The following is a 26,415-nucleotide window of genomic DNA, read 5'->3' on the forward strand; positions in this document are numbered from 1 at the left end:
ACTTCAAGTGAAGTGCACTGTCCCTTGACAATGGCAAGTCTGGGCAAACCTCTAGTAACTGAAAATCTTAGAAAGTCTGAAAGTGAGTGAATGAAAATGGGCCTCTCCACATTTAGACCGGGCCTCTCCTGAAGCACACATTTGTGGAAAAATTAATTATGAGAGACGAATGAACTCCCAAAACGGAATGGAAATTTTCTTGTTTAGGCCTAGAACGCTATGGCCTGGAGCCTTGTGGTTCTAACTGGATGAGCAAAGTGTGAGCAGATCAAAGTAAAACACACACCATTTAGGCAACTCGATATTTAACCAGGTGTCCAGAGTAGTGGCAAACTGTACTTGTGTCAATTTGCTCAAATCCTGTCTTCACAAGAAAGTACCTTCCAGCAAGATCAGTGACTAGAGGAGGACACATTTCAAAGGACTTGTAAATAAAGTCCAACACTGAATTTAGCGCAACACTGAATTTAGATGAAAAGTAGCAGAGTCTGTTAGTCTTTCAAGTTTTAATAGGAGAAACTTATAACATGTAATAGCTGTTACATGAATAACTTCAGAGCTTTAGGAGAGGTCTAAATCACTATGAGTGAGGGCTTCCCTGACTCCCAAAGTTAAAAAGAGTAAAACAAACAATTTGCAAAACCAATCAACCAATTAAATACAAACACTAAGTCCAAAGGGGTTCACTGGTTTTAAAACCATTTATGGAATGCACAACTATTGATGAGGCTTACTCTGCATTCTGCTTTACTCAGGCCCGGTACATGAGCAACTGTGAAAGCAAAATTCAAATGTTATGTGAAGTGACCATTTCATTGGTGAAACCATGACCCAATAGACATTTTCTCTTTTGAAACTCCGGACATTATCCATACATGTTCTCAAAGGGAAGGAATACACAGGATTTAGATTGATATTTTTTCACTATTTTGTGTTCGACCAGATTTATTTGAAGATCTCCTGTCCTGCATCCACTGCCCAATGCAGAAGGCCACACATAGGACAACCAACATGAGAACTTCACTGCTACAGCCTGATTAAATCACCATGAGAATGTAATTTTCCTTTCATCATCAAAGATTTTTACATCAAATTAAACAGCTCTCGTGCTTTCCCATGTTTTTCCCTGGTTTTTGTACCTTGAAATGCGTGTGCACTCTTCTCAGTCTTGATCTCCATCTTCCCCAGTATTTCCAAACATATTCATCTGGGAAACATGTAAAGATCTTATTCCGGGCTTGTTTCATTGTTTTCAAATATCTGCCCTTAAAATTCAACTTCCACCACTGTCTCTCATATCCAAAGCTATGTGCTTGCAAAGGATTTCTCCTGAGAAATTTCACAGAAAGCTCTTATACTGCAGGTGAATGATTCCAGCAAGTCTTGACTGAATAGCTTAGGGAACAGGACTCAGCCAAATGACAGACATGACAAGGGAAAAGCATATGCTCAAGGATAGGACATGTCAGAGAACATCTGCCAGGCCCTGGCATATTTCATATCCCATTGAAAGTACATCCATGTGTAGATTGGCAAGCATTTCCATCCCCAAATTCTGAGCAGTGAAGCCTTCAGTGAGAATCCTGTGGCATACCAGGCCAAGAATATTCATCCTATTTAAATCTTGCCCTACAAGGTCCTCTGTGCCACTGAGGTCTCCATGGCAACGCTCAGCATTGTGACTCAGGTCTCCTACTGCACATTTGTATCCTAGAGCCTAAAGTCCAGCTCACAATGGTGCTCAGCCAATCACAGCGCCGTGTGGTTGCCTGGCAACCACGAGCTTTGGCTTTCTGTGAACTGTTTCAGCCCAACTCTGCAGCTTTCCACCTCATACAACCACAGCCATTCCAATCATGCAGTATTTGATTAGCCTCTCTATGTTGCCTCAGAATTTTTTTACAGTTGTAGTGATCAAGAAATTATGACACATTTTGAGAAGTGGAGGGAAGTAATTGAAAGACCTTTTGGTCTGTCTGTGGTCGATGTGTTCCAAAGTTGACTACCCCAGTCTTTTAAATTTTCAAACCTAGAACCTAAAATCCACCTCACAATGATGTTCAGCCAATCTCAGCCCAGTGTGGTTGCCTGGAAACCACAAGCCTGTGGATTTCTGTGAACAGTTTTAGCCCAACTCTGCAGCTTTCCACCTCATACAACCACAGCCATTCCAATCAGGCAGTATTTGATTCAGCTCTCTAAGTTACCTCAGAATTTTCTTTGAAGTTGTGGTGACCAAGCAAATTTGACATATTTTGACAAGTGGAGGGAAGCAATTAGCTCTGTCTTTAGCTCAGTTGGTGTAACATGGGGCCCAAACCTGACTAGCCCAGTCTATTCAATTTTCAAACTTAGAAAGCCAAATGTTTCAGGGGAGGAAAGAAAATGCCACAATGATTTGTGTTCTGCCAAGTTTCTGGTGGCTTGGGAAGCAAACCTGCAAACCATACATGCAGTCTCTGCTGGATTACTGCCACCATGGTAGTATCAGTTAGCACTAAAAGCCAGCAACCAGAAGATGAGTCCCAAAATGAAAGTGAATCCTTGCAGTGCATGAATATTTGGAGTGCCTACTTCAACTATCCAGCTTCCTCGGGGTTCACTTGTCTGCAATAGCTATTTCAAGGAGGTCTGCAGCCATTCCAGCATAACCCTGAACACTAAACATGAGGTACTAGCTCAATACCTAAACCAACATAATGCTAGACAGCTTGTCACCAGCATGATTTCCCAGAATTCAAATGTAACATGGTGAAAGGGAAACCCTTAGAAAAGGGATGCAAATGCCCCTTTCACTAAAAATCACAGGTATTTTCTTATGGGATGGAATATTTTGACTCCACAACTCATGTAGTGAACCCCGGGACCTGGACCAAGTGTGTCTAGTTTTCTGTTGTCCTCTTTTTGGAAACAGCATCTTATGTAGTTGTTGAAAGAGGCCTTGAGATAAATTCATAGCCCATGATGGACTGGAACTCCCAAGGATCCATCCACCTCAGCCCCCAGATTGCTGGGATTATAGGCATGAGCGACCATGCCAAGCATGTGCACAGAGATTCTTACATAATTTGTGAAATCCCACTACTGGTCTATAGGTAACTTCTGTGTTTCAGGCTTTAGGAATATTCCTCTCTTTGTTTTGGCTCCCCTTGTTCAGGTTTCCATTTCTATTGTGATAAGCTCCAAGGCCCCAGGCTAGGGGGTGGCTGCCCTTCCTCTGGTGTGTCCTTGGATGATTACAGCCCAGGTGAACAGTGTTCAAATATATTGGATCCTGTGCATTTGAAGAGGAAATGAGTAAAGATTCATGAGTTAATGTGGACATGCCAGGGAATTGAGGGGCCATGATAGAGACAAAACTTCAGGCCATGGGCTTAAGGCTGAGGCTTCTGTACCTCTAGCTTCTTGAATAGTGGGCCTGCTGAGCAATTGTGTGCTCTCAAATGTAATTTGATGGGTTTTGTTTTAATTTATTTTGTTTTTTGCTTTGGTATTTTACGTGGAAGGAACAGTACCATAGTTTGAAGAAACTGGAGTGTCTTACCTAAGAGAAATTTGAAAAAAGGGACAATTCAGCAGCCAAGAATTTCTCAAATGCCCTTGGCTTTTTAAAAAATGTGACATAAAGTTGAGCATGTCATATCCATGTCTCTTTACAAAAGGTTTTACCTTCTATTTCATAGGAATTACTGTTTCTTTGAAAGGTCAACCTGCACTGAAATAAAGATTATCCCTCAATTCCTCATTCTGCTTGAAACCACATCCTTTGTTAGTTATATTTTCTTACGCAGAAACACTTGGAGATGACTACATCAAGAGTTTCCCATTGGTGGAATTTCCACGTAGCACATGAAGTAATACTGCACAACTTCAAGTGAAGTGCACTGTCCCTTGACAATGGCAAGTCTGGGCAAACCTCTAGTAACTGAAAATCTTAGAAAGTCTGAAAGTGAGTGAATGAAAATGGGCCTCTCCACAATTAGACCGGGCCTCTCCTGAAGCACACATTTGTGGAAAAAGTAATTATGAGAGACGAATGAACTCCCAAAACGGAATGGAAATTTTCTTGTTTAGGCCTAGAACGCTATGGCCTGGAGCCCTGTGGTTCTAACTGGATGAGCAAAGTGTGAGCAGATCAAAGTAAAACACACACCATTTAGGCAACTCGATATTTAACCAGGTGTCCAGAGTAGTGGCAAACTGTACTTGTGTCAATTTGCTCAAATCCTGTCTTCACAAGAAAGTACATTCCAGCACGACCAGTGACTAGAGGAGGACACATTTCAAAGGACTTGTAAAAAAATGTCCAACACTGAATTTAGCGCAACCCTGAATTTAGATGAAAAGTAGCAGAGTCTGTTAGTCTTTCAAGTTTTAATAGGAGAAACTTATAACATGTAATAGCTGTTACATGAATAACTTCAGAGCTTTTGGAGCGGTCTAAATCACTATGATTGAGGGCTTCCCTGACTCCCAAAGTTAAAAATAGTAAAACAAACAATTTGAAAAACCAATCAAACAATTAAATACAAACACTAGGTCCAAAGGGTTTCACTGGTTTTAAAACCACTTATGGAATGCACAACTATTGATGAGGCTTACTCTGCATTCTGATTTACTCACGCCCGGTACATTAGCCACTATGAAAGCAAAATTCAAAATGTTATGTGAAGTGACCATTTCATTGGTGAAACCATGACCCAATAGACATTTTCTCTTTAAAAACTCCGGACATTATCCATATATGTTCTCAAAGGGAAGGAATACACAGGATTTATATTGATATTTTTTCAATATTTTGTGTTCCACCAGATTTATTTGAAGATCTCCGGTCCTGCATCCACTGCCCAATGCAGAAGGCCAAACATAGGACAACCAACATGAGAACTTCACTGCTACAGCCTGATTAAATCACCATGAGAATATAATTTTCCTTTCATCATCAAAGATTTTTACATCAAATTAACCAGCTCTCTTGCTTTCCCATGTTTTTCCCTGGTTTTTGTACCTTGAAATGGGTGTGCACTCTTCTCAGTCTTGATCTCCATCTTCCCCCGTATTTCCAAACGTATTCATCTGGGAAACATGTAAAGATCTTATTCGGGCTTGTTTCATTGTTTTCAAACATCTGCACTTGAAATTCAACTTCCACCACAGTCTCTCATATCCAAAGCTATGTGCTTGCAGAGGATTTCTGCTGAGAAATTTCACAGAAAGCTCTTATACTGCAGGTGAATGATTCCAGCAAGTCTTGACTGAATAGCTTAGGGAACAGGACTCAGCCAAATGACAGACATGACAAGGGAAAAGCATATACTCAAGGATAGGACATATCAGAGAACATCTGCCAGGCCCTGGCATATTTCATATCCCATTGAAAGTACATCCATGTGTAGATTGGCAAGCATTTCCATCCCCAAATTCTGAGCAGTGAAGCCTTCAGTGAGAATCCTGTGGCATACTAGGCCAAGAATATTCATCCTATTTAAATCTTGCCCTACAAGGTCCTCTGTGCCACTGAGGTCTCCATGGCAAGGCCCAGCATTGTGACTCAGGTCTCCTACTGCACACTTGTATCCTAGAGCCTAAAGTCCAGCTCACAATGGTGCTCAGCCAATCACAGCCCAGTGTGGTTGCCTGGCAACCACAAGTTTGTGGCTTTCTGTGAACTGTTTCAGCCCAACTCTGCAGCTTTCCACCTAATACAACCACAGCCATTCCAATCATGCAGTATTTGATTAGCCTCTCTATGTTGCCTCAGAATTTTTTTTACAGTTGTAGTGATCAAGAAAATTTGACATATTTTGAAAAGTGGAGGGAAGTAATTGAAAGACCTTTTGGTCTGTCTGTGGTCGATGTGTTCCAAACTTGATTACCCCAGTCTTTAAAATTTTCAAAACTAGAGCCTAAAATCCACCTGACAGTGATGTTCAGCCAATCTCAGCCCAGTGTGGTTGCCTGGCAACCACAAGCCTGTGGATTTCTGTGAACAGTTTCAGCCCAACTCTGGAGCTTTCCACCTTAAACAACCACAGCCATTCCAATCAGGCAGTATTTGATTCACCTCTCTAAGTTGCCTCAGAATTTTCTTTGAAGTTGTGGTGACCAGGCAAATTTGACATATTTTGACAAGTGGAGGGAAGCAATTGGCTCTGTCTTTAGCTTAGTTGGTGGTACATGGGGTCCAAACCTGACTAGCCCAGTCTATTCAATTTTCAAACTTAGAAATCCAAATGTTTCAGGGGAGGAAATAAAATGCCACAATGATTTGTGTTCTGCCAAGTTTCTGGTGGCTTGGGAAAGAAACTTGTAAACCATACATGCAGTCTCTGTTGGATTACTGCCACCATGGTAGTATCAGTTAGCACTAAAAGCCAGCAACCAGAAGATGAGTCCCAAAATGAAAGTGAATCCTTGCAGTGCATGAATATTTGGAGTGCCTACTTCAACTATCCAGCTTCCTTGGGGTTCACTTGTCTGCAATAGCTATTTCAAGGAGGTCTGCAGCCATTCCAGCATAACCCTGAACACTAAACATGAGGTACTAGCTCAATACCTAAACCAACATAATGCTAGACAGCTTGTCACCAGCAGGTTTTCCCAGAATTCAAATGTAACATGGTGAAAGGGAAACCCTTAGAAAAGGGATGCAAATGCCCCTTTCACTAAAAATCCCAGGTATTTTCTCATGGCATGGAATATTTAGACTACACAACTCTTGTAGTGAACCCCGGGACCTAGACCAAGTGTGTCTAGTTTTCTGTTGTCCTCTTTTTGGAAACAGCATCTTATGTAGTTCTTGAAAGTGGCCTTGAGATAAATTCGTAGCCCACGATGGACTGGAACTCCCAAGGATCCATCCACCTCAGCCCCCAGATTGCTGGGATTATAGGCATGAGCGACCATGCCAAGCATGTGCACAGAGATTCTTACATAATTTGTGAAATCCCACTACTGGTCTATAGGTAACTTCTCTGTTTCAGGCTTTAGGAATATTCCTCTCTTTGTTTTGGCTCCCCTTGTTCAGGTTTCCATTTCTATTGTGATAAGCTCCAAGGCCCCAGGCAAGGGGGTGGCTGCCCTTCCTCTGGTGTGTCCTTGGATGATTACAGCCCAGGTGAACAGTGTTCAAATATATTGGATCCTGTGCATTTGAAGAGGAAATGAGTAAAGATTCATGAGTTAATGTGGACATGCCAGGGAATTGAGGGGCCATGATAGAGACACAATTTCAGGCCATGCGCCGAAAGGCTGAGGCTTCTGTACCTCTAGCTTCTTGAATAGTGGGCCTGCTGAGCAATTGTGTGCTCTCAAATGTAATTTGATGGGTTTTGTTTTAATTTATTTTGTTTTTTGCTTTGGTTTTTTACATGGAAGGAACAGTACCATGGTTTGAAGAAACTGGAGTGTCTTACCTAAGAGAAATTTGAAAAAAGGGACAATTCAGGAGCCAAGAATTTCTCAAATGCGTTTGGCTTTTTAAAAAATGTGACATAAAGTTGAGCATGTCATATCCATGTCTCTTTACAAAAGATTTTACCTCCTATTTCATAGGAATCACTGTTTCTTTGAAAGGTCAACCTGCACTGAAATAAATATTTTCCCTCCATTCCTCATTCTGCTGGAAACCACATCCTTTGTTACTTATATTTTCTTATGCAGAAACATTTGGAGATGACTACAGCAAGAGTTTCCAATTGGTGGAATTTCCAAGGAGACACATGAAGTAATACTGCACAACTTCAAGTGAAGTGCACTGTCCCTTGACAATGGCAAGTCTGGGCAAACCTCTAGTAACTGAAAATCTTAGAAAGTCTGAAAGTGAGTGAATGAAAATGGGCCTCTCCACATTTAGACCGGGCCTCTCCTGAAGCACACATTTGTGGAAAAATTAATTATGAGAGACGAATGAACTCCCAAAACGGAATGGAAATTTTCTTGTTTAGGCCTAGAACGCTATGGCCTGGAGCCTTGTGGTTCTAACTGGATGAGCAAAGTGTGAGCAGATCAAAGTAAAACACACACCATTTAGGCAACTCGATATTTAACCAGGTGTCCAGAGTAGTGGCAAACTGTACTTGTGTCAATTTGCTCAAATCCTGTCTTCACAAGAAAGTACCTTCCAGCAAGATCAGTGACTAGAGGAGGACACATTTCAAAGGACTTGTAAATAAAGTCCAACACTGAATTTAGCGCAACACTGAATTTAGATGAAAAGTAGCAGAGTCTGTTAGTCTTTCAAGTTTTAATAGGAGAAACTTATAACATGTAATAGCTGTTACATGAATAACTTCAGAGCTTTAGGAGAGGTCTAAATCACTATGAGTGAGGGCTTCCCTGACTCCCAAAGTTAAAAAGAGTAAAACAAACAATTTGCAAAACCAATCAACCAATTAAATACAAACACTAAGTCCAAAGGGGTTCACTGGTTTTAAAACCATTTATGGAATGCACAACTATTGATGAGGCTTACTCTGCATTCTGCTTTACTCAGGCCCGGTACATGAGCAACTGTGAAAGCAAAATTCAAATGTTATGTGAAGTGACCATTTCATTGGTGAAACCATGACCCAATAGACATTTTCTCTTTTGAAACTCCGGACATTATCCATACATGTTCTCAAAGGGAAGGAATACACAGGATTTAGATTGATATTTTTTCACTATTTTGTGTTCGACCAGATTTATTTGAAGATCTCCTGTCCTGCATCCACTGCCCAATGCAGAAGGCCACACATAGGACAACCAACATGAGAACTTCACTGCTACAGCCTGATTAAATCACCATGAGAATGTAATTTTCCTTTCATCATCAAAGATTTTTACATCAAATTAAACAGCTCTCGTGCTTTCCCATGTTTTTCCCTGGTTTTTGTACCTTGAAATGCGTGTGCACTCTTCTCAGTCTTGATCTCCATCTTCCCCAGTATTTCCAAACATATTCATCTGGGAAACATGTAAAGATCTTATTCCGGGCTTGTTTCATTGTTTTCAAATATCTGCCCTTAAAATTCAACTTCCACCACTGTCTCTCATATCCAAAGCTATGTGCTTGCAAAGGATTTCTCCTGAGAAATTTCACAGAAAGCTCTTATACTGCAGGTGAATGATTCCAGCAAGTCTTGACTGAATAGCTTAGGGAACAGGACTCAGCCAAATGACAGACATGACAAGGGAAAAGCATATGCTCAAGGATAGGACATGTCAGAGAACATCTGCCAGGCCCTGGCATATTTCATATCCCATTGAAAGTACATCCATGTGTAGATTGGCAAGCATTTCCATCCCCAAATTCTGAGCAGTGAAGCCTTCAGTGAGAATCCTGTGGCATACCAGGCCAAGAATATTCATCCTATTTAAATCTTGCCCTACAAGGTCCTCTGTGCCACTGAGGTCTCCATGGCAACGCTCAGCATTGTGACTCAGGTCTCCTACTGCACATTTGTATCCTAGAGCCTAAAGTCCAGCTCACAATGGTGCTCAGCCAATCACAGCGCCGTGTGGTTGCCTGGCAACCACGAGCTTTGGCTTTCTGTGAACTGTTTCAGCCCAACTCTGCAGCTTTCCACCTCATACAACCACAGCCATTCCAATCATGCAGTATTTGATTAGCCTCTCTATGTTGCCTCAGAATTTTTTTACAGTTGTAGTGATCAAGAAATTATGACACATTTTGAGAAGTGGAGGGAAGTAATTGAAAGACCTTTTGGTCTGTCTGTGGTCGATGTGTTCCAAAGTTGACTACCCCAGTCTTTTAAATTTTCAAACCTAGAACCTAAAATCCACCTCACAATGATGTTCAGCCAATCTCAGCCCAGTGTGGTTGCCTGGAAACCACAAGCCTGTGGATTTCTGTGAACAGTTTTAGCCCAACTCTGCAGCTTTCCACCTCATACAACCACAGCCATTCCAATCAGGCAGTATTTGATTCAGCTCTCTAAGTTACCTCAGAATTTTCTTTGAAGTTGTGGTGACCAAGCAAATTTGACATATTTTGACAAGTGGAGGGAAGCAATTAGCTCTGTCTTTAGCTCAGTTGGTGTAACATGGGGCCCAAACCTGACTAGCCCAGTCTATTCAATTTTCAAACTTAGAAAGCCAAATGTTTCAGGGGAGGAAAGAAAATGCCACAATGATTTGTGTTCTGCCAAGTTTCTGGTGGCTTGGGAAGCAAACCTGCAAACCATACATGCAGTCTCTGCTGGATTACTGCCACCATGGTAGTATCAGTTAGCACTAAAAGCCAGCAACCAGAAGATGAGTCCCAAAATGAAAGTGAATCCTTGCAGTGCATGAATATTTGGAGTGCCTACTTCAACTATCCAGCTTCCTCGGGGTTCACTTGTCTGCAATAGCTATTTCAAGGAGGTCTGCAGCCATTCCAGCATAACCCTGAACACTAAACATGAGGTACTAGCTCAATACCTAAACCAACATAATGCTAGACAGCTTGTCACCAGCATGATTTCCCAGAATTCAAATGTAACATGGTGAAAGGGAAACCCTTAGAAAAGGGATGCAAATGCCCCTTTCACTAAAAATCACAGGTATTTTCTTATGGGATGGAATATTTTGACTCCACAACTCATGTAGTGAACCCCGGGACCTGGACCAAGTGTGTCTAGTTTTCTGTTGTCCTCTTTTTGGAAACAGCATCTTATGTAGTTGTTGAAAGAGGCCTTGAGATAAATTCATAGCCCATGATGGACTGGAACTCCCAAGGATCCATCCACCTCAGCCCCCAGATTGCTGGGATTATAGGCATGAGCGACCATGCCAAGCATGTGCACAGAGATTCTTACATAATTTGTGAAATCCCACTACTGGTCTATAGGTAACTTCTGTGTTTCAGGCTTTAGGAATATTCCTCTCTTTGTTTTGGCTCCCCTTGTTCAGGTTTCCATTTCTATTGTGATAAGCTCCAAGGCCCCAGGCTAGGGGGTGGCTGCCCTTCCTCTGGTGTGTCCTTGGATGATTACAGCCCAGGTGAACAGTGTTCAAATATATTGGATCCTGTGCATTTGAAGAGGAAATGAGTAAAGATTCATGAGTTAATGTGGACATGCCAGGGAATTGAGGGGCCATGATAGAGACAAAATTTCAGGCCATGCGCCGAAGGCTGAGGCTTCTGTACCTCTAGCTTCTTGAATAGTGGGCCTGCTGAGCAATTGTGTGCTCTCAAATGTAATTTGATGTGTTTTGTTTTAATTTATTTTGTTTTTTGCTTTGGTTTTTTACATGGAAGGAACAGTACCATGGTTTGAAGAAACTGGAGTGTCTTACCTAAGAGAAATTTGAAAAAAGGGACAATTCAGCAGCCAAGAATTTCTCAAATGTGCTAGGCTTTTTGAAAAATGTGACATAAAGTTGAGCATGTCATATCCATGTCTCTTTACAAAAGATTTTACCTCCTATTTCATAGGAATCACTGTTTCTTTGAAAGGTCAACCTGCACTGAAATAAATATTATCCCTCCATTCCTCATTCTGCTGGAAACCACATCCTTTGTTACTTATATTTTCTTATGCAGAAACATTTGGAGATGACTACAGCAAGAGTTTCCAATTGGTGGAATTTCCAAGGAGACACATGAAGTAATACTGCACAACTTCAAGTGAAGTGCACTGTCCCTTGACAATGGCAAGTCTGGGCAAACCTCTAGTAACTGAAAATCTTAGAAAGTCTGAAAGTGAGTGAATGAAAATGGGCCTCTCCACATTTAGACCGGGCCTCTCCTGAAGCACTCATTTGTGGAAAAAGTAATTATGAGAGACAAATGAACTCCCAAAACGGAATGGAAATTTTCTTGTTTAGGCCTAGAACGCTAGGGCCTGGAGCCCTGTGGTTCTAACTGGATGAGCAAAGTGTGAGCAGATCAAAGTAAAACACACACCATTTAGGCAACTCGATATTGAACCAGGTGTCCAGAGTAGTGGCAAACTGTACTTGTGTCAATTTGCTCAAATCCTGTCTTCACAAGAAAGTACGTTCCAGCAAGATCAGTGACTAGAGGCGGACACATTTCAAAGGACTTGTAAATAAAGGCCAACACTGAATTTAGCGCAACACTGAATTTAGATGAAAAGTAGCAGAGTCTGTTAGTCTTTCAAGTTTTAATAGGAGAAACTTATAACATGTAATAGCTGTTACATGAATAACTTCAGAGCATTTGGAGAGGTCTAAATCACTATGAGTGAGGGCTTCCCTGACTCCCAAAGTTAAAAAGAGTAAAACAAACAATTTGCAAAACCAATTAACCAATTAAATACAAACACTAAATCCAAAGGGTTTCACTGGTTTTAAAACCATTTATGGAATGCACAACTATTGATGAGGCTTACTCTGCATTCTGCTTTACTCAGGCCCGGTACATGAGCAACTGTGAAAGCAAAATTTAAATGTTATGTGAAGTGACCATTTCATTGGTGAAACCATGACCCAATAGACATTTTCTCTTTTGAAACTCCGGACATTATCCATACATGTTCTCAAAGGGAAGGAATACACAGGATTTAGATTGATATTTTTTTCACTATTTTGTGTTCCACCAGATTTATTTGAAGATCTCCTGTCCTGCATCCACTGCCCAATGCAGAAGGCCACACATAGGACAACCAACATGAGAACTTCACTGCTACAGCCTGATTAAATCACCATGAGAATGTAATTTTCCTTTCATCATCAAAGATTTTTACATCAAATTAAACAGCTCTCGTGCTTTCCCATGTTTTTCCCTGGTTTTTGTACCTTGAAATGCGTGTGCACTCTTATCAGTCTTGATCTCCATCTTCCCCAGTATTTCCAAACATATTCATCTGGGAAACATGTAAAGATCTTATTCCGGGCTTGTTTCATTGTTTTCAAATATCTGCCCTTAAAATTCAACTTCCACCACTGTCTCTCATATCCATAGCTATGTGCTTGCAGAGGATTTCTGCTGAGAAATTTCACAGAAAGCTCTTATACTGCAGGTGAATGATTCCAGCAAGTCTTGACTGAATAGCTTAGGGAACAGGACTCAGCCAAATGACAGACATGACAAGGGAAAAGCATATGCTCAAGGATAGGACATGTCAGAGAACATCTGCCAGGCCCTGGCATATTTCATATCCCATTGAAAGTACATCCATGTGTAGATTGGCAAGCATTTCCATCCCCAAATTCTGAGCAGTGAAGCCTTCAGTGAGAATCCTGTGGCATACCAGGCCAAGAATATTCATCCTATTTAAATCTTGCCCTACAAGGTCCTCTGTGCCACTGAGGTCTCCATGGCAACGCTCAGCATTGTGACTCAGGTCTCCTACTGCACACTTGTATCCTAGAGCCTAAAGTCCAGCTCACAATGGTGCTCAGCCAATCACAGCCCAGTGTGGTTGCCTGGCAACCACAAGCTTGTGGCTTTCTGTGAACTGTTTCAGCCCAACTCTGCAGCTTTCCACCTCATACAACCACAGCCATTTCAATCATGCACTATTTGATTAGCCTCTCTATGTTGCCTCAGAATTTTTTTTACAGTTGTAGTGATCAAGAAAATATGACATATTTTGAGAAGTGGAGGGAAGTAATTGAAAGAACTTTTGGTCTGTCTGTGGTCGATGTGTTCCAAACTTGACTACGCCAGTCTTTTAAATTTTCAAACCTAGAGCCTAAAACCCACCTCACAGTGATGTTCAGCCAATCTCAGCCCAGTGTGGTTGCCTGGCAACCACAAGCCTGTGGATTTCTGTGAACAGTTTAAGCCCAACTCTGGAGCTTTTCACCTCATACAACCACAGCCATTCCAATCAGGCAGTATTTCATTCAACTCTCTAAGTTGCCTCAGAATTTTCTTTGAAGTTGTGGTGACCAAGCAAATTTGACATATTTTGACAAGTGGAGGGAAGTAATTGGCTCTGTCTTTAGCTCTGTTGGTGGTACATGGGGTCCAAACCTGACTAGCCCAGTCTATTCAATTTTCAAACTTAGAAAGCCAAATGTTTCAGGGGAGGAAAGAAAATGCCACAATGATTTGGGTTCTGCCAAGTTTCTGGTGGCTTGGGAAGCAAACCTGCAAACCATACATGCAGTCTCTGCTGGATTACTGCCACCATGGTAGTATCAGTTAGCACTAAAAGCCAGCAACCAGAAGATGAGTCCCAAAATGAAAGTGAATCCTTGCAGTGCATGAATATTTGGAGTGCCTGCTTCAACTATCCAGCTTCCTCGGGGTTCACTTGTCTGCAATAGCTATTTCAAGGAGGTCTGCAGCCATTCCAGCATAACCCTGAACACTAAACATGAGGTACTAACTCAATACCTAAACCAACATAATGCTAGATAGCTTGTCACCAGCAGGTTTCCCCAGAATTCCAATGTAACATGGTGAAAGGGAAACCCTTAGCAAAGGGATGCAAATGCCCCTTTCACTAAAAATCCCAGGTATTTTCTCATGGCATGGAATATTTTGACTCCACAACGCATGTAGTGAACCCTGGGACCTAGACCAAGTGTGTCTAGTTTTCTGTTGTCCTCTTTTTGGAAACAGCATCTTATGTAGTTGTTGAAAGAGGCCTTGAGATAAAATCATAGCCCACAATGGACTCGAACTCCCAAGGATCCATCCACCTCAGCCCCCAGATTGCTGGGATTATAGGCATGAGCGACCATGCCAAGCATGTGCACAGAGATTCTTACATAATTTGTGAAATCCCACTACTGGTCTAATGGTAGCTTCTGTGTTTCAGGCTTTAGGAATATTCTTCTCTTTGTTTTGGCTCTCCTTGTGAAGGTTTCCATTTCTATTGTGATAAGCTCCAAGGCCCCAGGCAAGGGGGTGACTGCCCTTCCTCTGGTGTTTCCTTGGATGATTACAGCCCAGGTGAACAGGGTTCAAATATATTGGATCCTGTGCATTTGAAGAGGAAATGAGTAAAGATTCATGAGTTAATATGGACATGCCAGGGAATTGAGGGGCCATGATAGAGACAAAATTTCAGGCCATGGGCTGAAGGCTGAGGCTTCTGTACCTCTAGCTTCTTGAATAGTGGGCCTGCTGAGCAATTGTGTGCTCTCAAATGTAATTTGATGGGTTTTGTTTTAATTTATTATGTTTTTTGCTTTGGTTTTTTACATGGAAGGAACAGTACCATGGTTTGAAGAAACTGGAGTGTCTTACCTAAGAGAAATTTGAAAAAAGGGACAATTCAGCAGCCAAGAATTTTTCAAATGCCCTTGGCTTTTTAAAAAATGTGACATAAATTTGAGCAGGTCATATCCATGTCTCTTTACAAAAGATTTTACCTCCTATTTCATAGGAATCACTGTTTCTTTGAAGGGTCACGCTGCACTGAAATAAAGATTATCCCTCCATTCCTCATTCTGCTTGAAACCACATCCTTTGTTAGTTATATTTTCTTACGCAGAAACATTTGGAGATGACTACAGCAAGAGTTTCCCATTGTGGAATTTCGACGGAGACACATGAAGTAATACTGCACAACTTCAAGTGAAGTGCACTGTCCCTTGACAATGGCAATTCTGGGCAAACCTCTAGTAACTGAAAATCTTAGAAACTCTGAAAGTGAGTGAATGAAAATGGGCCTCTCCACAATTAGACCGGGCCTCTCCTGAAGCACACATTTGTGGAAAAAGTAATTATGAGAGACGAATGAACTCCCAAAACGGAATGGAAATTTTCTTGTTTAGGCCTAGAACGCTATGGCCTGCAGCCCTGTGGTTCTAACTGGATGAGCAAAGTGTGAGCAGAGATCAAAGTAAAACACACACCATTTAGGCAACTCGATATTTAACCAGGTGTCCAGAGTAGTGGCAAACTGTACTTGTGTCAATTTGCTCAAATCCTGTCTTCACAAGAAAGTACATTCCAGCACGATCAGTGACTAGAGGAGGACACATTTCAAAGGACTTGTAAATAAATGCCAACACTGAATTTAGCGCAACACTGAATTTAGATGAAAAGTAGCAGAGTCTGTTAGTCTTACAAGTTTTAATAGGAGAAACTTATAACATGTAATAGCTGTTACATGAATAACTTCAGAGCTTTTGGAGAGGTCTAAATCACTATGAGTGAGCGCTTTCCTGACTCCCAAAGTTAAAAATGGTAAAACAAACAATTTGAAAAACCTATCAACAAATTAAATACAAACACTAGGTCCAAAGGGTTTCACTGGTTTTAAAACCATTTATGGAATGCACAACTATTGATGAGGCTTACTCTGCATTCTGCTTTACTCAGGCCCGGTACATGAGCAACTGTGAAACCAAAATTCAAAATGTTATGTGAAGTGACAATTTCATTGGTGAAACCATGACCCAATAGACATTTTCTCTTTTGAAACTCCGGACATTATCCATACATGTTCTCAAAGGGAAGGAATACACAGGATTTAGATTGATATTTTTTTCACTATTTTGTGTTCCACCAGATTTATTTGAAGATCTCCTGTCCTGCATCCACTGCGCAATGCAGAAGGCCACACATAGGACAACCAACATGAGAACTTCACTGCTACAGCCTGATTAAATCATCATGAGAATATAATTTTCCTTTCATCATCAAAGATTTTTACATCAAATTAACCAGCTCTCTTGCTTTCCCATGTTTTTCCCTGGTTTTTGTACCTTGAAATGCGTGTGCACTCTTCTCAGTCTTGATCTTCATCTTCCCCAGTATTTCCAAACATATTCATCTGGGAAACATGTAAAGATCTTATTCGGGGCTTGTTTCATTGTTTTCAAATATCTGCCCTTGAAATTCAACTTCCACCACTGTCTCTCATATCCAAAGCTATGTGCTTGCAGAGGATTTCTGCTGAGAAATTTCACAGAAAGCTCTTGTACTGCAGGTGAATGATTCCAGCAAGTCTTGACTGAATAGCTTAGGGAACAGGACTCAGCCAAATGACAGACATGACAAGGGAAAAGCATATGCTCAAGGATAGGACATGTCAGAGAACATCTGCCAGGCCCTGGCATATTTCATATCCCATTGAAAGTACATCCATGTGTAGATTGGAAAGCATTTCCATCCCCAAATTCTGAGCAGTGAAGCCTTCAGTGAGAATCCTGTGGCATACCAGGCCAAGAATATTCATCCTATTTAAATCTTGCCCTACAAGGTCCTCTGTGCCACTGAGGTCTCCATGGCAATGCCCAGCATTGTGACTCAGGTCTCCTACTGCACACTTATATCCTAGAGCCTAAAGTCCAGCTCACAATGGTGCTCAGCCAATCACAGCCCAGTGTGGTTGAATGGCAACCACAAGCTTGTGGGTTTCTGTGAAGTGTTTCAGCCCAACTCTGCAGCTTTCCACCTCATACAACCACAGCCATTCCAATCATGCAGTATTTGATTAGCCTCTCTATGTTGCCTCAGAATTTTTTTTACAGTTGTAGTGATCAAAAAATTTGACATATTTTGAGAAGTGGAGGGAAGTAATTGAAAGACCTTTTGGTCTGTCTGTGGTCGATGTGTTCCAAACTTGACTACCCCAGTCTTTTAAATTTTCAAACCTAGAGCCTAAAATCCACCTCACAGTGATGTTCAGCCAATCTCAGCCCACTGTGGTTGCCTGGCAACCACAAGCCTGTGGATTTCTGTGAACAGTTTCAGCCCAACTCTGGAGCTTTTCACCTCATACAACCACAGCCATTCCAATCAGGCAGTATTTGATTCACCTCTCTAAATTGCCTCAGAATTTTCTTTGAAGATGTGGTGACCAAGTAAATTTGACATATTTTGACAAGTGGAGGGAAGTAATTGGCTCTGTCTTTAGGTCTGTTGGTGTTACATGGGGTCCAAACCTGACTAGCCCAGTCTATTCAATTTTCAAACTTAGAAAGCCAAATGTTTCAGGGGAGGAAAGAACATGCCACAATGATTTGTGTTCTGCCAAGTTTCTGTTGGCTTGGGAAGCAAACCTGCAAACCATACATGCAGTCTCTGCTGGATTACTGCCACCATGGTAGTATCAGTTAGCACTAAAAGCCAGCAACCAGAAGATGAGTCCCAAAATGAAAGTGAATCCTTGCAGTGCATGAATATTTGGAGTGCCTGCTTCAACTATCCAGCTTTCTCGGGGTTCACTTGTCTGCAATAGCTATTTCAAGGAGGTCTGCAGCCATTCCAGCATAACCCTGAACACTAAACATGAGGTACTAGCTCAATACCTAAACCAACATAATGCTAGATAGCTTGTCACCAGCAGGTTTCCCCAGAATTCCAATGTAACATGGTGAAAGGGAAACCCTTAGAAAAGGGATGCAAATGCCCCTTTCACTAAAAATCCCAGGTATTTTCTCATGGCATGGAATATTTAGACTCCACAACTCATGTAGTGAACCCCGGGACCTAGACCAAGTGTGTCTAGTTTTCTGTTGTCCTCTTTTTGGAAACAGCATCTTATGTAGTTGTTGAAAGAGGCCTTGAGATAAATTCATAGCCCACGATGGACTGGAACTCCCAAGGATCCATCCACCTCAGCCCCCAGATTGCTGGGATTATAGGCATGAGCGACCATGCCAAGCATGTGCACAGAGATTCTTACATAATTTGTGAAATCCCACTACTGCTCTATAGGTAGCTTCTGTGTTTCAGACTTTAGAAATATTCCTCTCTTTGTTTTGGCTCCCCTTGTTTAGGTTTCCATTTCTATTGTGATAAGCTCCAAGGCCGCAGGCAAGGGGATGGCTTCCCTTCCTCTGGTGTGTCCTTGGATGACTACAGCCCAGGTGAACAGGGTTCAAATGTATTGGATCCTGTGAATTTGAAGAGGAAATGAGTAAAGATTCATGAGTTAATGTGGACATGCCAGGGAATTGAGGGGCCATGATAGAGACAAAACTTCAGGCCATGGGCTGAAGGCTGAGGCTTCTGTACCTCTAGCTTCTTGAATAGTGGGCCTGCTGAGCAATTGTGTGGTCTCAAATGTAATTTGATGGGTTTTGTTTTAATTTATTTTGTTTTTTGCTTTGGTTTTTTACATGGAAGGAACAGTACCATGGTTTGAAAAAACTGGAGTGTCTTACCTAAGAGAAATTTGAAAAAAGGGACAATTCAGCAGCCAAGAGTTTCTCAAATGCCCTTGGCTTTTTAAAAAATGTGACATAAAGTTGAGCATGTCATATCCATGTCTCTTTACAAAAGGTTTTACCTTCTATTTCATAGGAATTACTGTTTATTTGAAAGGTCAACCTGCACTGAAATAAAGATTATCCCTCCATTCCTCATTCTGCTTGAAACCACATCTATTGTTAGTTATATTTTCTTACGCAGAAACATTTGGAGATGACTACAGCAAGAGTTTCCCATTGTGGAATTTCCACGGAGACACATGAAGTAATACTGCACAACTTCAAGTGAAGTGCACTGTCCCTTGACAATGGCAAGTCTGGGCAAACCTCTAGTAACTGAAAATCTTAGAAAGTCTGAAAGTGAGTGAATGAAAATGGGCCTCTCCACAATTAGACAGGGCCTCTCCTGAAGCACACATTTGTGGAAAAAGTAATTATGAGAGACGAATGAACTCCCAAAATGGAATTGAAATTTTCTTGGTTAGGCCTAGCATGCTATGGCCTGGAGCCCTGTGGTTTTAACTGGATGAGCAAAGTGTGAGCAGAGATCAGAGTAAAACACACACCATTTAGGCAACTCGATATTTAACCAGGTGTCCAGAGTAGTGGCAAACTGTACTTGGGTCAATTTGCTCAAATCCTGTCTTCACAAGAAAGTACATTCCAGCACGACCAGTGACTAGAGGAGGACACATTTCAAAGGACTTGTAAAAAAAGGTCCAACACTGAATTTAGCGCAACACTGAATTTAGATGAAAAGTAGCAGAGTCTGTTAGTCTTTCAAGTTTTAATAGGAGAAACTTATAACATGTAATAGCTGTTACATGAATAACTTCAGAGCTTTTGGAGAGTTCTAAATCACTATGAGTGAGGGCTTCCCTGACTCCCAAAGTTAAAAATAGTAAAACAAACAATTTGAAAAACCAATCAACCAATTAAATACAAACACTAGGTCCAAAGGGTTTCACTGGTTTTAAAACCTCTTATGGAATGCACAACTATTGATGAGGCTTACTCTGCATTCTGCTTTACTCACGCCCGGTACATGAGCAACTGTGAAAGCAAAATTCAAAATGTTATGTGAAGTGACCATTTCATTGATGAAACCATGACCCAATAGACATTTTCTCTTTTAAAACTCCGGACATTATCCATATATGTTCTCAAAGGGAAGGAATACAAAGGATTTAGATTGATATTTTTTTCACTATTTTGTGTTCCAGCAGATTTATTGGAAGATCTCCTGTCCTGCATCCACTGCCCAATGCAGAAGGCCACACATAGGACAACCAACATGAGAACTTCACTGCTACAGCCTGATTAAATCACCATGAGAATATAATTTTCCATTCATCATCAAAGATTTTTACATCAAATTAACCAGCTCTCTCTCTTCCCCATGTTTTTCACTGGTTTTTGTACCTTGAAATGCATGTGGACTCTTCTGAGTCTTGATCTCCATCTTCCCCCGTATTTCCAAATATATTCATCTGGGAAACATGTAAAGATCTTATTTGGGGCTTGTTTCATTGTTTTCAAGTATCTGCCCTTGAAATTCAACTTCCACCACTGTCTCTCATATCCAAAGCTATGTGCTTGCAGAGGATTTCTGCTGAGAAATTTCACATAAAGCTCTTATACTGTAGGTGAATGATTCCAGCAAGCCTTGACTGAATAGCTTAGGGAACAGGACTCAGCCAAATGAGAGACATGAGAAGGGAAAAGCATATGCTCAAGGATAGGACATGTCAGAGAACATCTGCCAGGCCCTGGCATATTTCATATCCCATTGAAAGTACATCCATGTGTAGATTGGCAAGCATTTCCATCCCCAAATTCTGAGCAATGAAGCCTTCAGTGAGAATCCTGTGGCATACCAGGCAAAGAATATTCATCCTATTTAAATCTTTCCCTACCAGGTCCTCTGTGCCACTGAGGTCTCCATGGCAACGCCCAGCATTGTGACTCAGGTCTCCTACTGCACACTTGTATCCTAGAGCCTAAAGTCCAGCTCACAATGGTGCTCAGCCAATCACAGCCCAGTGTGTTTGCCTGGCAACCACAAGCTTGTGGCTTTCTGTGAACTGTTTCAGCCCAACTCTGCAGCTTTCCACCTCATACAACCACAGCCATTCCAATCATGCAGTATTTGACTAGCCTCTCTATGTTGCCTCAGAATTTTTTTTGCAGTTGTAGTGATGAAGAAAATTTGACATATTTTGAGAAGTGGAGGGAAGTAATTGAAAGACCTTTTGGTCTGTCTGTGGTCGATGTGTTCCAAACTTGACTACCCCAGTCTTTTAAATTTTCAAACCTAGAACCTAAAATCCACCTCACAGTGATGTTCAGCCAATCTCAGCCCAGTGTGGTTGCCTGGCAACCACAAGCCTGTGGATTTCTGTGAACAGTTTCAGCCCAACTCTGCAGCTTTCCACCTCATACAACCACAGCCATTCCCATCAGGCAGTATTTGATTCACCTCTCTAAGTTGCCTCAGAATTTTCTTTGAAGTTGTGGTGACCAAGCAAATTTGACATATTTTGACAAATGGAGGGAAGTAATTGGCTCTGTCTTTAGTTCTGTTGGTGGTACATGAGGTCCAAACCTGACTAGCCCAGTCTATTCAATTTTCAAACTTAGAAAGCCAAATGTTTCAGGGGAGGAAAGAAAATGCCACAATGATTTGGGTTCTGCCAAGTTTCTGGTGCCTTGGGAAGCAAACCTGCAAACCATACATGCAGTCTCTGCTGGATTACTGCCACCATGGTAGTATCAGTTAGCACTGAAAGCCAGCAACCAGAAGATGAGTCCCAAAATGAAAGTGAATCCTTGCAGTGCATGAATATTTGGAGTGCCTGCTTCAACTATCCAGCTTCCTCGGGGTTCACTTGTCTACAATAGCTATTTCAAGGAGGTCTGCAGCCATTCCAGCATAACCCTGAACACTAAACATGAGGTACTAGCTCAATACCTAAACCAACATAATGCTAGATAGCTTGTCACCAGCAGGTTTTCCCAGAATTCAAATGTAACATGGTGAAAGGGAAACCCTTAGAAAAGGGATACACATGCCCCTTTCACTCAAAATCCCAGGTATTTTCTCATGGCATGGAATATTTAGACTCCACAACTCATGTAGTGAACCCCGGGACCTAGACCAAGTGTGTCTAGTTTTATGTTGTCCTCTTTTTGGAAACAGCATCTTATGTAGTTGTTGAAAGAGGCCTTGAGATAAATTCGTAGCCCACGATGGAATGGAACTCCTAAGGATCCATCCACCTCAGCCAGCAGATTGCTGGGATTATAGGCATGAGCGACCATGCCAAGCATGTGCACAGAGATTCTTACATAATTTGTGAAATCCCACTACTGGTCTATAGGTAGCTTCTGTGTTTCAGGCTTTAGGAATATTCCTCTTTTGTTTTGGCTCCCCTTGTTCAGGTTTCCATTCCTATTGGGATAATCTCCAAGGCCCCAGGCAAGGGGGTGGCTTCACTTCCTCTGGTGTGTCCTTGGAAGATTACAGCCCATGTGAACAGGGTTCAAATATATTGGATCCTGTGCATTTGAAGAGGAAATGAGTAAAGATTCATGAGTTAATGTGGACATGCCAGGGAATGGAGGGGCCATGATAGAGACAAAACTTCAGGCCATGGGCTGAAGGCTGAGGCTTCTGTACCTCTAGCTTCTTGGATAGTGGGCCTTCTGAGCAATTGTGTGCTCTCAAATGTAATTTGATGGGTTTTGTTTCAATTTATTTTGTTTTTTGCTTTGGTTTTTTACATGGAAGGAACAGTACCATGGTTTGAAGAAACTGGAGTGTCTTACCTAAGAGAAATTTGAAAAAAGGGACAATTCGGCAGCCAAGAATTTCTCAAATGCCCTTGGCTTTTTGAAAAATGTGACATAAAGTTGAACATGTCATATCCATGCCTCTTTACAAAAGATTTTACCTTCTATTTCATAGGAATTACTGTTTCTTTGAAAGGTCAACCTGCACTGAAATAAAGATTATCCCTAGATTCCTCATTCTGCTTGAAACCACATCCTTTGTTAGTTATATTGTCTTAGGCAGAAACACTTGGAGATGACTACAGCAAGAGTTTCCCATTGGTGGAATTTCCACGGAGACACATGAAGTAATACTGCACAATTTCAAGTGAAGTGCACTGTCCCTTGACATTGGCAAGTCTGGGCAAACCTCTAGTAACTGAAAATCTTAGAAAGTCTGAAAGTGAGTGAATGAAAATGGGCCTCTCGACATTTAGACAGGGCCTCTCCTGAAGCACACATTTGTGGAAAAAGTAATTATGAGAGACGAATGAACTCCCAAAACGGAATGGAAATTTTCTTGTTTAGGCCTAGAACGCTATGGCCTGGAGCCCTGTGGTTCTAACTGGATGAGCAAAGTGTGAGCAGAGATCAAAGTAAACTACACACCATTTAGGCAACTCGATATTTAACCAGGTATCCAGAGTAGTGGCAAACTGTACTTGTGTCAATATGCTCAAATCCTGTCTTCACAAGAAAGTACATTCCAGCACGACCAGTGACTAGAGGAGGAAATATTTCAAAGGACTTGTAAAAAAAAGTCCAACACTGAATTTAGCGCAACACTGAATTTAGATGAAAAGTAGCAGAGTCTGTTAGTCTTTCAAGTTTTAATAGGAGAAACATATAACATGTAATAGCTGTTACAGGAATAACTTCAGAGTTTTGGAGAGGTCTAAATCACTATGAGTGAGGGCTTCCCTGACTCCCAAAGTTAAAAATAGAAAAACAAACAATTTGAAAAACCAATCAACCAATTAAATACAAACACTAGGTCCAAAGGGTTTCACTGGTTTTAAAACCACTTATGGAATGCACAACTATTGATGAGGCTTACTCTGCATTCTGTTTTACTCAGGCCCGGTACATGAGCAACTGTGAAAGCAAAATTCAAACTGTTATATGAAGTGACCATTTCATTGGTGAAACCATGACCCAATACACATTTTCTCTTTCGAAACTCCGGACATTATGCATATATGTTCTCAAAGGGAAGGAATACACAGGATTTAGATTGATATTTTTTTCAGTATTTTGTGTTCCACCAGATTTATTTGAAGATCTCCTGTCCTGCAACCACTGCCCAATGCAGAAGGCCACACATAGGACAACCAACATGAGAACTTCACTGCTACAGCCTGATTAAATCACCATTAGAATATAATTTTCCTTTCATCATCAAAGATTTTTACATCAAAATAACCAGCTCTCTTGCTTTCCCAAGTTTTTCCCTGGTTTTTGTACCTTGAAATGGGTGTTCACTCTTCTCAGTCTTGATCTCCATCTTCCCCCATATTTCCAAACATATTCATCTGGGAAACATGTAAAGATCTTATTCGGGGCTTGTTTCATTGTTTTCAAATATCTGCCCTTGAAATGCAACTTCCACCACTGTCTCTCATATCCAAAGCTATGTGCTTTCAGAGGATTTCTGCTGAGAAATTTCCCAGAAAGCTCTTATACTGCAGGTGAATGATTCCAGCAAGTCTTGACTGAATAGCTTAGGGAACAGGACTCAGCCAAGTGACAGACATGACAAGGGAAATGCATATACTCAAGGATAGGACATGTCAGAGAACATCTGCCAGGCCCTGGCATATTTCATATCCCATTGAAAGTACATCCATGTGTAGATTGGCAAGCATTTCCATCCCCAAATTCTGAGCAGTGAAGCCTTCAGTGAGAATCCTGTGGCATACCAGGCAAAGAATATTCATCCTATTTAAATCTTTCCCTACCAGGTCCTCTGTGCCACTGAGGTCTCCATGGCAACGCCCAGCATTGTGACTCAGGTCTCCTACTGCACACTTGTATCCTAGAGCCTAAAGTCCAGCTCACAATGGTGCTCAGCCAATCACAGCCCAGTGTGTTTGCCTGGCAACCACAAGCTTGTGGCTTTCTGTGAACTGTTTCAGCCCAAATCTGCAGCTTTCCACCTCATACAACCACAGCCATTCCAATCATGCAGTATTTGACTAGCCTCTCTATGTTGCCTCAGAATTTTTTTTTACAGTTGTAGTGATCAAGAAAATTTGACATATTTTGAGAAGTGGAGGGAAGTAATTGAAAGACCTTTTGGTCTGTCTGTGGTCGATGTGTTCCAAACTTGACTACCCCAGTCTTTTAAATTTTCAAACCTAGAGCCTAAAATCCACCTCACAGTGATGTTCAGCCAATCTCAGCCCAGTGTGGTTGCCTGGCAACCACAAGCCTGTGGATTTCTGTGAACAGTTTCAGCCCAACTCTGCAGCTTTCCACCTCATACAACCACAGCCATTCCCATCAGGCAGTATTTGATTCACCTCTCTAAGTTGCCTCAGAATTTTCTTTGAAGTTGTGGTGACCAAGCAAATTTGACATATTTTGACAAATGGAGAGAAGTAATTGGCTCTGTCTTTAGTTCTGTTGGTGGTACATGAGGTCCAAACCTGACTAGCCCAGTCTATTCAATTTTCAAACTTAGAAAGCCAAATGTTTCAGGGGAGGAAAGAAAATGCCACAATGATTTGGGTTCTGCCAAGTTTCTGGTGCCTTGGGAAGCAAACCTGCAAACCATACATGCAGTCTCTGCTGGATTACTGCCACCATGGTAGTATCAGTTAGCACTGAAAGCCAGCAACCAGAAGATGAGTCCCAAAATGAAAGTGAATCCTTGCAGTGCATGAATATTTGGAGTGCCTGCTTCAACTATCCAGCTTCCTCAGGGTTCACTTGTCTACAATAGCTATTTCAAGGAGGTCTGCAGCCATTCCAGCATAACCCTGAACACTAAACATGAGGTACTAACTCAATACCTAAACCAACATAATGCTAGATAGCTTGTCACCAGCAGGTTTTCCCAGAATTCAAATGTAACATGGTGAAAGGGAAACCCTTAGAAAAGGGATACACATGCCCCTTTCACTCAAAATCCCAGGTATTTTCTCATGGCATGGAATATTTAGACTCCACAACTCATGTAGTGAACCCCGGGACCTAGACCAAGTGTGTCTAGTTTTATCTTGTCCTCTTTTTGGAAACAGCATCTTATGTAGTTGTTGAAAGAGGCCTTGAGATAAATTCACAGCCCACGATGGACTGGAACTCCTAAGGATCCATCCACCTCAGCCCCCAGATTGCTGGGATTATAGGCATGAGCGACCATGCCAAGCATGTGCACAGAGATTCTTACATAATTTGTGAAATCCCACTACTGGTCTATAGGTAGCTTCTGTGTTTCAGGCTTTAGGAATATTCCTCTCTTTGTTTTGGCTCCCCTTGTTCAGGTTTCCATTCCTATTGGGATAATCTCCA

This window comes from Cavia porcellus, unplaced genomic scaffold (assembly GCF_034190915.1).
Source record: "Cavia porcellus strain 051 isolate PalLab524CR breed Dunkin Hartley unplaced genomic scaffold, mCavPor4.1 scaffold_36, whole genome shotgun sequence".
In the NCBI taxonomy this organism is placed as follows: domain Eukaryota; kingdom Metazoa; phylum Chordata; class Mammalia; order Rodentia; family Caviidae; genus Cavia; species Cavia porcellus.